The sequence below is a fragment of the Ascaphus truei genome, chromosome 2 (assembly GCF_040206685.1).
Source record: "Ascaphus truei isolate aAscTru1 chromosome 2, aAscTru1.hap1, whole genome shotgun sequence".
In the NCBI taxonomy this organism is placed as follows: domain Eukaryota; kingdom Metazoa; phylum Chordata; class Amphibia; order Anura; family Ascaphidae; genus Ascaphus; species Ascaphus truei.
This window is the reverse complement of record NC_134484.1, coordinates 348,310,562-348,321,968: the sequence shown is the minus strand read 5'-3', so window position 1 is coordinate 348,321,968 and position 11,407 is coordinate 348,310,562. Positions and strand designations below refer to the sequence as shown.

General features: G+C 41.6%; 1 long non-coding RNA gene across 1 annotated transcript; it reads left to right on the top strand.

Moving 5' to 3' along the window:
• The first annotated feature begins 215 nt into the window (after positions 1–215).
• LOC142487445 (uncharacterized) lies at positions 216–8,257 on the top strand. Its single transcript, XR_012799231.1, has 2 exons — positions 216–484; positions 3,580–8,257. It is a non-coding gene; the product is annotated as an uncharacterized LOC142487445 (long non-coding RNA).
• Positions 8,258–11,407: the final 3,150 nt, after the last annotated feature.

Below are 11,407 nucleotides of genomic sequence, written 5' to 3'. Positions count from 1 at the left end.
GCTTCATAGGCCCACGTCCTTATCTGTCACATTAACGTGGTTTGCATAAACCAACATGCCAACGGGTCTGGGGGTGGGAGGAGGTAAATCCTGCTGACTTTACAGCTGCCGCTCCTTGGCGCGGAACAGCGCAGGCAGCCATGACCTTCAACCCCGGCTGCCGGCAGCCAATAAGCGCGCAGCTCGTTTCCAAACCCCCCCCAAAAAAAAAAAAATTTCCACGTCGGCAAAAGTCAAGATGGAAGAGGAACGCAGGGGGTGTAAGTGTTTCAGTGGCAGCCGGGGCAGGAGGTGTAGGGCGGCCGAGCTGGCTTGTCAGTGAGTGGGTGCAGCGAGCTTGTCGTGCAGCTGCACCGGCGGCTCGTGCAGGGCTTTATGCTGCACGGTCCCTATGCTGGGCGCGCGCTGCCCAGGGAAACGTTCCATCCGCTGGCTGCTGCTGCTGACAGCGACCTGTTGCATTGCTGCTGCAACAGCTGCTCAGGTAACTGCCAGCCTGCAGTTTATCCGCGCTCAGGTGCAGACAATCCCAATGTACATCAACTTTTCCCAGTGTCTCTTTTTTTCCCCTCCTTCTGTCTTGCAGGGTGAAATGCAGCAGTGCGGCTCCGATTTGGGATGCAAGGCAGGGATATTCCTGTACAGTATCTTTCTTCCAATGTGTTTCTATAGATCCGGCCGGGGACGTGCATGCAGCTGGATGTGGGGGGACCTTGGATGATTTGGGGATGAAGCATGCATGGATTAATACACGGTTTGGGCCATGCATTTGTGATCAGTGGTTAGATTAGATGTGCAGGTGCTATTTGGTGCAATTAACATATCGCTTCTGCAATCTGTTGCGTTCCGAGATTTGTACCGGCAGTTTTGTTTTTGCCGGGACTGCATTTGACAGATTTACAGATTTTTTTTTGCCTTCTCATGAACGTGCATTAAAAAAAATTGCTGTAGATCATATGTATAATGTACAACGTATCAATTAAGTAGCCACCCGTTTATTTGCAAAGACGCACGGTATCCGTTCCTTGCTGGTCACCTGTATCCCAACATCCTGCTCAGAGCCTTCTCATCGTGGTCTTTTAAATCAAAGTTCTGTGACACTTAGACTCTGAATATTATAGCAGTCAGTGCACTACAGAACTTTGTTTTTGGAGTCTGCCGCGTCATCCTGGAGAGAACGGGTTAACCCTGCGATCCGGAGCTGCTCAGGTGGACACGTCACTGCTCAGCCAGGAATCCACATGCAGGGGGAGGGGGAGCCCTCGACACGATCTGCAGCCCACCCGTGTGCTTCCCCTTGTGGAAATTGTTAGTGCATTTATTATTATTCATATTTTGTGATACACTTTATTGTGGTTTTTTTTTTTTTTGTGTGTGCACTTTTGAAAGTCTTCCAGGGCGGCACTGATGTCATTTGCTGGTCATTTCAGATGTGAGGGTGTTAATATTAATAATAATCATCAGAGATTTGTACATTCTTTGCATTTGATCAGACAATGGGGGCTGGAACTGTGTGTGTGTGTCGGGGGGGGGGGGGTGTTCACCCCCTGAGTATGTATGTGTAAAATATATATATATATTTTTCGGGTGGGGGAGTTTATATATCTATATATATATATCTTCCCCACCCGAAAAATACTTCCTGCATTTCTGGGTCATACAATGAAGGTACAGTGTACACTTGGTTTGAATGTCTGTAACTAATCTCAAGGTATTTTGGCCATATGGTGAGTGACTTGCCCAAGGTCAAACACAGCCACCCTTTCTCTTGTTTAACACTGTTGGCTGTCTCCAAGTTTGCCCACCTGGAGTTAAAGTGCAAGTGAACTATTTCATTTAAATTGCATTGCTGTGCACCATATGAAACGATGTACTTTCAACTGCACTGTTAAGTTAATTTGAGAAAGTGAATACCTTGTGGCTTATGTTTAGCCATTGTAACTAACTGCTCAGTGAGGGGAATAACATTAGTCCGAAGTCCTCCAGAAACTTAATTAGTAACATGGATTGTAGATGGTTTCATCAAATTAATTGTAAAAATCAACAAAAGTATTAATGCAACATGTGGGGTTTTTTTGTTTGAGTTTCACAATATTTAAAGCACAGTTTGACGCAGCATACAAAATCCAATTTTGAAAGCCTGAACCAGCAAAAAAAGTTTCTTTGATTTTAATCACTGCTAATTTTAGTGTTTTTTTTAATTTTTTTTATAAAAAGCAGCAGTTATTGATCGTATACCGTTTATGTATGCCTGGAATAAAAATACTCCACTAAAGATGCTGGGTTTCTCTTTAGCAATATTTCCATGAAAAGACGTGTAATCACTACTGAAACATTAATTGTGTTTTACCTGTTGCCAGTTGCTGTGATACCAAATAGAGAAGTCCTGTCCAACACCTTTTTGTTCCCCTCTACCAGGGATGTTGAACATAAGGATAATTTTCTGGAGTTAGTGGAGCGAGCCAATGATACATTGTGTGGGTGTCCGAAAGAAAACACATTTAATGTCTTAAAGTAAATCGATCTATGTATTGATGTTCTTTTATTGAAGCATTTCTTTTCTTACTGTGTCCCTCCAAGATATTTATTAACTGAATCTTTACTTTCCTTCTCAATGGTAGAGCAGGGCATTGCTCTGGGGTGTATTTCAGGCTTGCAGGAACTTTCGTTTGGATGGGGGTGCTTTACATATGAAATGAGTAACATACATCAACATAACGTAAAAATGCATGAACCTGTGGGTGGGGGCTGAAGCCTCCTTAGTTCCTGCCCCCATGAGCATATCTGGGTTGCCATTGTAACCATGTAATCCATTCAATTTGTGTAATAGATTGCCTAGTCCTGCTTCTCTTAACAGATGTGACGATCACTCATACTCACTTCCTGGCAAGTGCATTGCTGTTTAGTCCGTATGTTGCCAGGGAAACCATAGTTTCTTTTGGTATTTACAGGAACTAAGCTGGTGTTTTATCTTGTGAAAAATGTAGATAAATGCTCTTATCCCAAACTGTTAGTAACATGGTTTTGGGTACATTTTGCATATTTCGCAGTTTCTTTTATTTTTGCAGTGAAACATTACACCTAAACGTTAAAAAAAAATTTAAAAAAAAGATAAGTGATAATTGCATTGTTTGCATTCTGGAATGTTACTGCAGCCGTATGATTTATACGAATAGTTCTTATTTAGTGTTAGAAGATACAGAAGTGGAACCTTAAAGCGCCAGTTCCACTTGATCTATATTGGAATTGTAATACTGTACATAGAAAATGCTCAGCCTTTTGTTCTACAGTATATAATTTTCTAACTAAGAATGAAAGATTCATGTTTAAACGTCTTTCACATTTAGGCTTGAAAGCCAAAGTTCACGTGTGCAGCTGTCACAGAATACCCAATAGATACAACTTTCTTTGGGTATTCCTAGTTTAACTACTAAAAGAATACAGCTGATGTTATGGCACTGAAGGAGACATTGGTTACGATTGACAAGGAACTGCAGGCAATGGTTTCACTCCAAACCTAATATTGCCAGATGGCATCATAATTTGAGGTGGCTGAAACTGTTCAAATCCTTTTTCCAGGGCTTTCCATTGAAAAATCCATCTTGTGGTGTTAAAGCCGTCGACCGATTGTTCCTGTTTAAATCCGTGCGGATGAATCCAAAAACTGCCATTGGATACAATCCGCATGGATTTATATGAATCAAATCCGCAAGATTGTCAGTGACCAAAAAAAAAAAATCCAGAAATATGAATCGCCCTTTTTGAGACTGATTTCCAGAAATTCGTGGACCAAAGCAACCGCTCGATTGGAGGCAGATCGGAATGCGGGAATTTTTTTTGCAGAGCTCTAGTAATAATGTAGTAATTTCAGTCATATACTTTATGTGCATTGCTTTTATTTATTTTTAGATGTCACGGTGAGAACTGTCCCCTTAAAACATCCTTTTTTTAATGGCAATTTTGGTAGAGGCATTTTGACCTTGTATGAGTATCAAAGTCCTTTGTTCTGTGTAGACCAGCTTGCAATTTGTGGGTGACTCAATAGCGGGACTTGCCCCAAACTTACCTGATACAAATATACTGAAATGTTAGTGGCGTAGAATTTTGTTTGTCACATTTTTGTTTTGTCTACCTTTTTTTGAGTCATAAAAAGGGCCTAAGTGAGTCACATAACTGGCATAAACCCCCCTTACTAAATCTGTACCAGATGTATGAAAAATTCATACATTGTATACAGCTGTGGGCAAAAGTAATTATGCAGTCAACTCAAAACACTGTTCTGTACAGTCATGTGTAGACTCTTTAATGTTTACCATTAACATATGGGGTCTTCTGGGAAATGTCTTCAAGTCTATGCCTAAGAAATACGAGGACATGCAATTCCTATTGAAGTTTACCAAGAAACAACAACCAGTATGCTGCCTAAACTCCTGAGTTATTAAAGTGTATTCTTTTATTATTCAACCTGAAAGCAAGGTGTTGTCAATTGACTTCATTTATGGACAGAGATGTGTATGCATGGGATCATAAAGTCAACATATAGTGGTTAGCACTGTATCATAGTATCCTGTGTTCTTTAAAAGCGTTGTGTAACATTAATGAGTTATCAAGTATTCCAAACTATTAAGTGTGCAAGGAGGAGAAAAGGAGCCATTAGTCCACCAAAAATAGGCTGTGGCTGACGTTATGTGTGTTTCGCAGCAGTGTTTAAGCGCAGTGTTACTAGATGTTGCTGCTAAATCACATGCAACAGTTTTTGTCATTATTGACATCTGGTATCTTCAGCTTTTGTGTCCCTCTGTTCTAATAAAATCAGGGTTGCCTACAAGTTTCCTGTGACCCAGGACTGAAATCCTGGTGGTTGGATGTCAGCCGAAGTAGTACGCAAGGCCAGGCCCCGACACCCACAGTCAGTCCCTTTCTTCTGCTGGACCTGGAACAGCTACCCTGGCTGTTGCCCCTTTCCCCCTTTTCGACACCGCTGCTCTGTCTTTTACTGAACAGTAATGAGACCATCAAAATGGATTGCCTTGTTGCTACCAATTTTCAGTGAGTTGTTTAACCCAGGACTAAACCTTCTGTTTGCTCTTTGCATTAGAGGTGTATGTGCATTTCCCCATGGACAATGGGGGCAAAGGGTGGTCTTTTAAGGGAGAAAATCTCAATATGTAGCTATGATAAGCTGTGCAAACAAAATAGACCATTACTATGATAGGTGTCGTGTTATGATTTTGGAAAAGTGGTTTTTATCATTCTCCCCCTTCCCCTTCATTTATAAATACTTTATTTTGCCGTTTAAAGGATAAGTATATTAGATGGCAGTGCCTGGCCAATGGCATTGGCAAGTTCCACAGAGAGCATGAGGAGAAGAGTTCAGGCTATTGAAATGTTCAGAAGATGTAAGCTTTTAATTTCTTTGGACGGGGAGACAGGGTGCTCACTTGATATGGGTCAATTTTGTACTTAAAAGTGAATGCAATTTTTAGTTATAGCAGTCGCCAGTCCTGTTGAATAGTTTCCAGCCGCAGATATAACCTGCCCAATGGCACTCATAAGCTGCATTATACCAACAGCAGTGAGATGGGGTTGGCTGTAATGGCAGCATCCTGGCTCTTCTCTAGTCAATAGCAGAGGATTTAGATGGTGGTGGTAGAGCAGGTTTTGCAGACACCACCCCCAGTTGGAATCCACCTGAATATCGCTGCTTCACGCACCATATGTTCAGAGGTTTTTGATAAGTGAACACATGCTAGATAAGATAACTTCTGGACTGTGGGAATGCACCAGTTGGTATCCCCTTGAACTAAGATATGTGCAGTCTGCTAAAACATTTTAGGCACCGTATTGAGTCATCTGAATTTGGGGTGTATTGAGACATTTCATAAGACATACAGAATTTTAGCAAACTCAAAACCTGTTCCACAGTAGTATGTATCAGTGTCAAGATGGTGTATGTCTAATTGTAAATTGTTAGGAGTTATGTGGCCCCTCTTAGTTTAAGCTCACCCATCCCACCTCTATTTAAACAGCAGGTCCAAGTACACACACAATTGTAGTAGTTGTAACGCCAGGCCCTATCTATATGTAGTTATCAACAGGTTTGGCACAAAATAGGTAAACTTGAGTTACAAGTTACAGTTAAAAATTATATGCATTGTTTTTATTGGGGTCAGGGCCCCAGTCTGGTTTTCTGTTGGTCTAAAAGTGAGGTTATCTGAGAGCGACCTGTGATTTAAAAATATAGATGCACAGCTCTTTTGACAGGAAAGAGCTTAGCCTGGGGTTGTCATTGATGGCCCAATAAAATGTATATGTATATATTATGGTGGTCTGGTGCTAGTATCCAAACCTACCAGAGGACCTGGGTGTCACCCTCAAAGGGGACCTCACATTCCTGACATCTTCCATTGTAAATAGCAGAGAAATGTGATGGACAGGTCACCATTCAGTTTAAGATCTTCACTAAAAATAATATCTTGGATCTGATGTCCTGGAAAAAAAAAAACATAATTGAAACATCTTGGCTTTAAATAAGTTCAATGGTGCTGGACAAGTTAAGCTGTATATGTGAGAGATGTAAATGTACATTTTGATCAGCCAAACACATTGATATGGGCCACAATATTTTAGGCGCTACAAGGATAACGTTATGAGGATGAGACTTTTTTTTTATTCTAATGAAAACCATTTATCTCCTCAAGCCTTAAAAATGTCACTAGAGATCGATGAGGGGGAGTTCAGGACATACACAGAAGGTAGGCTTATTCTATTCTCAATACAATGTGTTTTTTTTGGATAAAAACCATCCATTTAAGATTTAGAATTCAGAGAGAGGAGTGGTCTATGCAACAAGACACATTAATTCTCATATTGCCAGCATTTTGGTACTACTAAAATATAACTTAATAAAACTGAATGTGTACATTTGATTTAGAGTATAGGTTATTGGATTTGATTTTATGAATTATGCTCCAGCAATATACCTTGGGTAGAGCAAATCTTTGAAGTGATAAAGCATTACAGGCAGTGCACATAGCGAATACTTCAAACAACATCAAAAGATTATTTTGCCTGTATAGTTATGTCACTTCAAAAGAGCCCCTGTTTAAACTTCTGAGCACAGCAGTACACTCATGCATAACTATTCTGTAGAATCACAATGTGCTGCCCCACCTGGGTTGGAAGGCTGTCAAGAGAGAGGGGATTTGGCCCGGGATTAAAGGGGGTTACACCCCATTTGGCCACCCTCTACTCTCACCTGGGAAGCGAGGGGTTAACTGGACTGGGGTCCAGTAATGTGTTTTTGCCTTGCTTCAGCCATCCAACTGTTTATTCCCCTGTATAAATGTATTGTTTCTGGGCCAGTGTCTGCACCACACACACACTGGGGCTTAAGGGGTTAATGAGCTGCGGTTTAGGAAAATACAAATATGTGGTGTCTTTTCAGAAATATCTGGGCTTCAACAGGCTTGATTGAAGTTGGGTGTGAAAAGTACAGAGGGGGTTTGGTGTATGTTAACACATCTTGCTGGTAGAGACAGCTAGACCCATGTCTGGGGCATTGGGTGTGAAATCTAGAACCTGTGACAAATGTTCTCTACACAGGAGTCCCTGCTTCAAAGGATTTATTGACCAGGGGTTATGGGGGCCAGGGGTGCGGTTACCCAAGGAGATATCAGAATGAGTGACCTTATTAAATATAAGAATACCATGAGATGTCCTCGGCTGAACGTGCTAAAAATTACATATGTGTAACCGGGGGACCGAGCCGCAAATAACGATTACAGACATGATGTCTAGCAGGTCCTAAGAGACAGATATTAATATCTCTCTTAATTTTGATATTACACGGTAATATTTAGTCTTATTGGGCGCGTCATGCGTGCTGGAATGTATTAATATGTCTCGCGTGCCAGTAAGTATCACTGAACTGAAGTTATGAAGTTATTTAGATAGGAAAAGCAGTTTTTTTTAAACGTCCTTGGGTGGGAGGAGTTTTACTCTGTGGAAAACTGTCAACCTCACCACTAATTTATGAGGGGCTGGGTTTAGATTGTGTTCAATTGGGAAATAATTGTATAAGAACCAGGCTCAGCCTATGGCTATTGTCTTTTGTGATTTTCAAGATTGCTGGATGAACTGCTAGTCACGATTTCTGACTATTTCATCATTCCCAACTTTAAGTGTCATATTTTGTCTGTTATTTGTATATCTCGTGTGTTCACCTTTTTCAAGGAATAAATTATATTTTATCATATCTAAGTCTCGTTCAGTTCAACCCAGTGATATTTGGTGTGTATTATTAATAGCCTGTTACAAAGCTATCGTCACAAAGACCACCACTGATTGAGTGATTCTGCATACAGTAGCAAGCCGGGTATGTTTGGGTTGAGTGTCCACTGTGTGTGTGGTCTGCATGCAATGGCAAATGTAAGAGGTAATCGAACTTAGTGATTGACATTTGTGAATGGATAATTGAAATGCAACATGATTTTTACATGACCTTGGAGCCCTCAATGTCACTCCACCCCACCCCCTGAAAACATACCCTTAAATAAAACACATGAAAGGTCTGGAGGTTCAAATGGCCACCGATTTTTATTAATAGCAACATGAACAACATCAACTCTCAAACCCTGCCAGAGTGCTCCACCAAGAAGTAACGCCAACGGCGCTCAACCTTGCTCTGCAACCCCCTCAAGCCAGGCATAGGTCTGATGCAATCTGGTCGGAACAACCCCTCAATATCCGTATTGAAAATCACCCTGCCACCTGACTGCAAAATTAACCTACCAACTGCTTTGTTATCCTACTCTACTCAACTGCACAAGTAAATTGTGCCCCTTTTTCAAAGCCTCCTATGAAAAATATTTGACCAAATGAAACGTAACTTGCCCAATCTAACTATAATCTGTGCTAAATCCCAACTGATTGCATGAATGAAGTCCTACAACGTGACTGACACTACATCATTCGCTAGCCACAAGCATAGGGTCCTCGCAACAGGCAGCCGCGAAAGCTCCCTCTGTGCCATGTGCATCAGGCACCCAAGCTAGAACCATCACAGGACAGACGCCAGGTTCTGAACTGCCTGCTCCCAGACCTGCCCTCAGGCTGAATAACCTACATACCCCTTGGCAAAATTAAATGTCGACAACATTTCTTAAATACACTAATAGTGGTAAACAGTTAGAATATATGGATTTAAGTTATGTAAACTTATAACACTTGCTCACATCAGAACGTGATATTGTTTCAAATAGCACATACAATGAAATGAAAGTTGCATTAATACAGTAACTGATCTCTAAAACCAGAGTGTCTCCTAACAATAATGAGCTGGATATCGCTTTCGTACTAGTCCCTTACGTCTGTCTGGTACATCTATATAATGCACTTTTTTAGATAGACCTCATTATCTACAAACTCCACCCGGTCTTTGTAGATACTGCGTCCAATATACCAGATCCTCACTAAATTCTCTACACAATCCTTTCTAATGGCAAGTATGGTATGACCATAATTAGTAATATCAGCTGTCCATCTTTGGGACTACTATTTTGTTTACTGGGTTAACTGTGTGGGCTCACTAAGGTTTCTTACCTCCCCATTATGTGATGTAGGATGACTATGCAATTAGGATTCCCACTCCTTTTGTAGGTCTTGTGACTAGTGATGTAACCATAAGGAGATAGAAGGGTATATATACTGTAGCTAAACCCAATGTTCTAGAAACAGGTTCTTCAGAGTTCAAACTGGGGTCCTCACAGTGAGTCCTGTAAATAGATTTGTGTATATTTAGCTGTGTATTAAGAAGTGACCTGTCACTATTTTTTGTTTTCAGTTCGGAAACGTGCCCTTTAAGTTAACGCCAGCAGTAAGGATCGAAGCTTGAAAAGGAGGAAGCATGCTTTTAGTAAGGTGTTCTCGGCATAGTAACTCCGGAGTATGTTTGGATCAGCCCAACCGGAAGGTCCCTAGTGTAATCCTGATCAGATGGGTATGTAAGAAGTATGCAATACATTGTAGTGGGTTACTAATTCATCAGCATGAAGTGTATTCCTCATGGCACTCATATGATATGTGGCATTACTAGCTATTCAAGTGAGTGCAAATGTACCCCTTATACAGGTAACAAGTTTAAGTACTTCCCCAGCGTAAGAGTGAGAGCTACCAGGGGTTGAAATACATGTTTTGCCACGAGTTTCTGTCAAATTAGATGTATGTCAATACCTGTTGTGCCTTATAGACAGATGTCAAATAAAGCACCTTTTATGCTTTACAAAAGTTCCTGGCGCCGATCCTTTTACTATCTGCTTATTTGTGCCCAGCCTGCGCCTACCCAACGTTAGAGATGGGTGAAACAGTCTAAATCCATTCCCTGGATTTTCCATGGCTTTCCCTTCAACATCCGTTCCACGTTATGAAATCCGCAGACGGATTGTTCCGACTTCAATCCATGCAGATTATTTAAAATCCCCCTATGTGGCTCGGATATGTGGCTCGGATATGTGGCTTTAAAATAACGCCCCAGGTTTATTGTAAATCCATATTGCAAAATGTGTTTATTGTGGATTAATTCGCTGTCAGAAATTCTAATTCCTGCCTGCAGATTAATCTGTTGTTAAAAAAAATGTAAGAGGCGACAGGAGCCTCTATGTGTGAGCGAAATATTATTATTTTAATTTGTTCCGTTTGTTTTATTTTTTATCTATTATTAGTGGTGCCAGAGCAGGAGGGTCTGTCACCATCACCGTGCCCTTCCTGTGAGACTGAAGACAGAGGTCAGATTCAACAACTGTCTTAGGCTCAGTTTGCAGTCTGGCAGAAGAGATTAGGGGTTGATGTACCAGCGACTCTTCCTGCATGTATTATGCGCCAGAGTAGGCGTAGCACTGGCCTGCTTTAACCGAGCGAGCGAGCGGGCCTCAGGAACCGTCTGCTTCTGCAACTGTTTAGCCTGTGTCAGGGGGAACAGGTTGTTAATGAAAGTAGCCCTGTTTTAGAGGAAGCCGATGGTAGCGTAGATTTTGGATCTTTTGACTTTGATGCTAGTGTCGAGGTTGCCGGAGCAGAGCCTAGTTCTAGTCTGTTGTGAAGCCCCACGACCGGTTTTGAATCTGTGACCCTGGATTTGGTTTCAGTTGCACCACCTAAGTTAGTTGGCATCACCCAGCCCCTCTACGGCTGCTCCTGCTGCCTTGGGTACATTGGATGTGGGGTTTAAGGATGGAACTACAGGCAGGAGAAGCGAGTAGTAGCAGGTAGTCCTTCAAGCAATCATGTGTTTGCAACGGCTGTAAGTCCATCTGGTCTAGGGAGTGCCCTAGTGGAATTTGGAGAAACTGAGGGAGGAAACGAGGAGTGTGTTCGAAAAGGTGAGGCAGGGGAACGCGGACATGCTTCT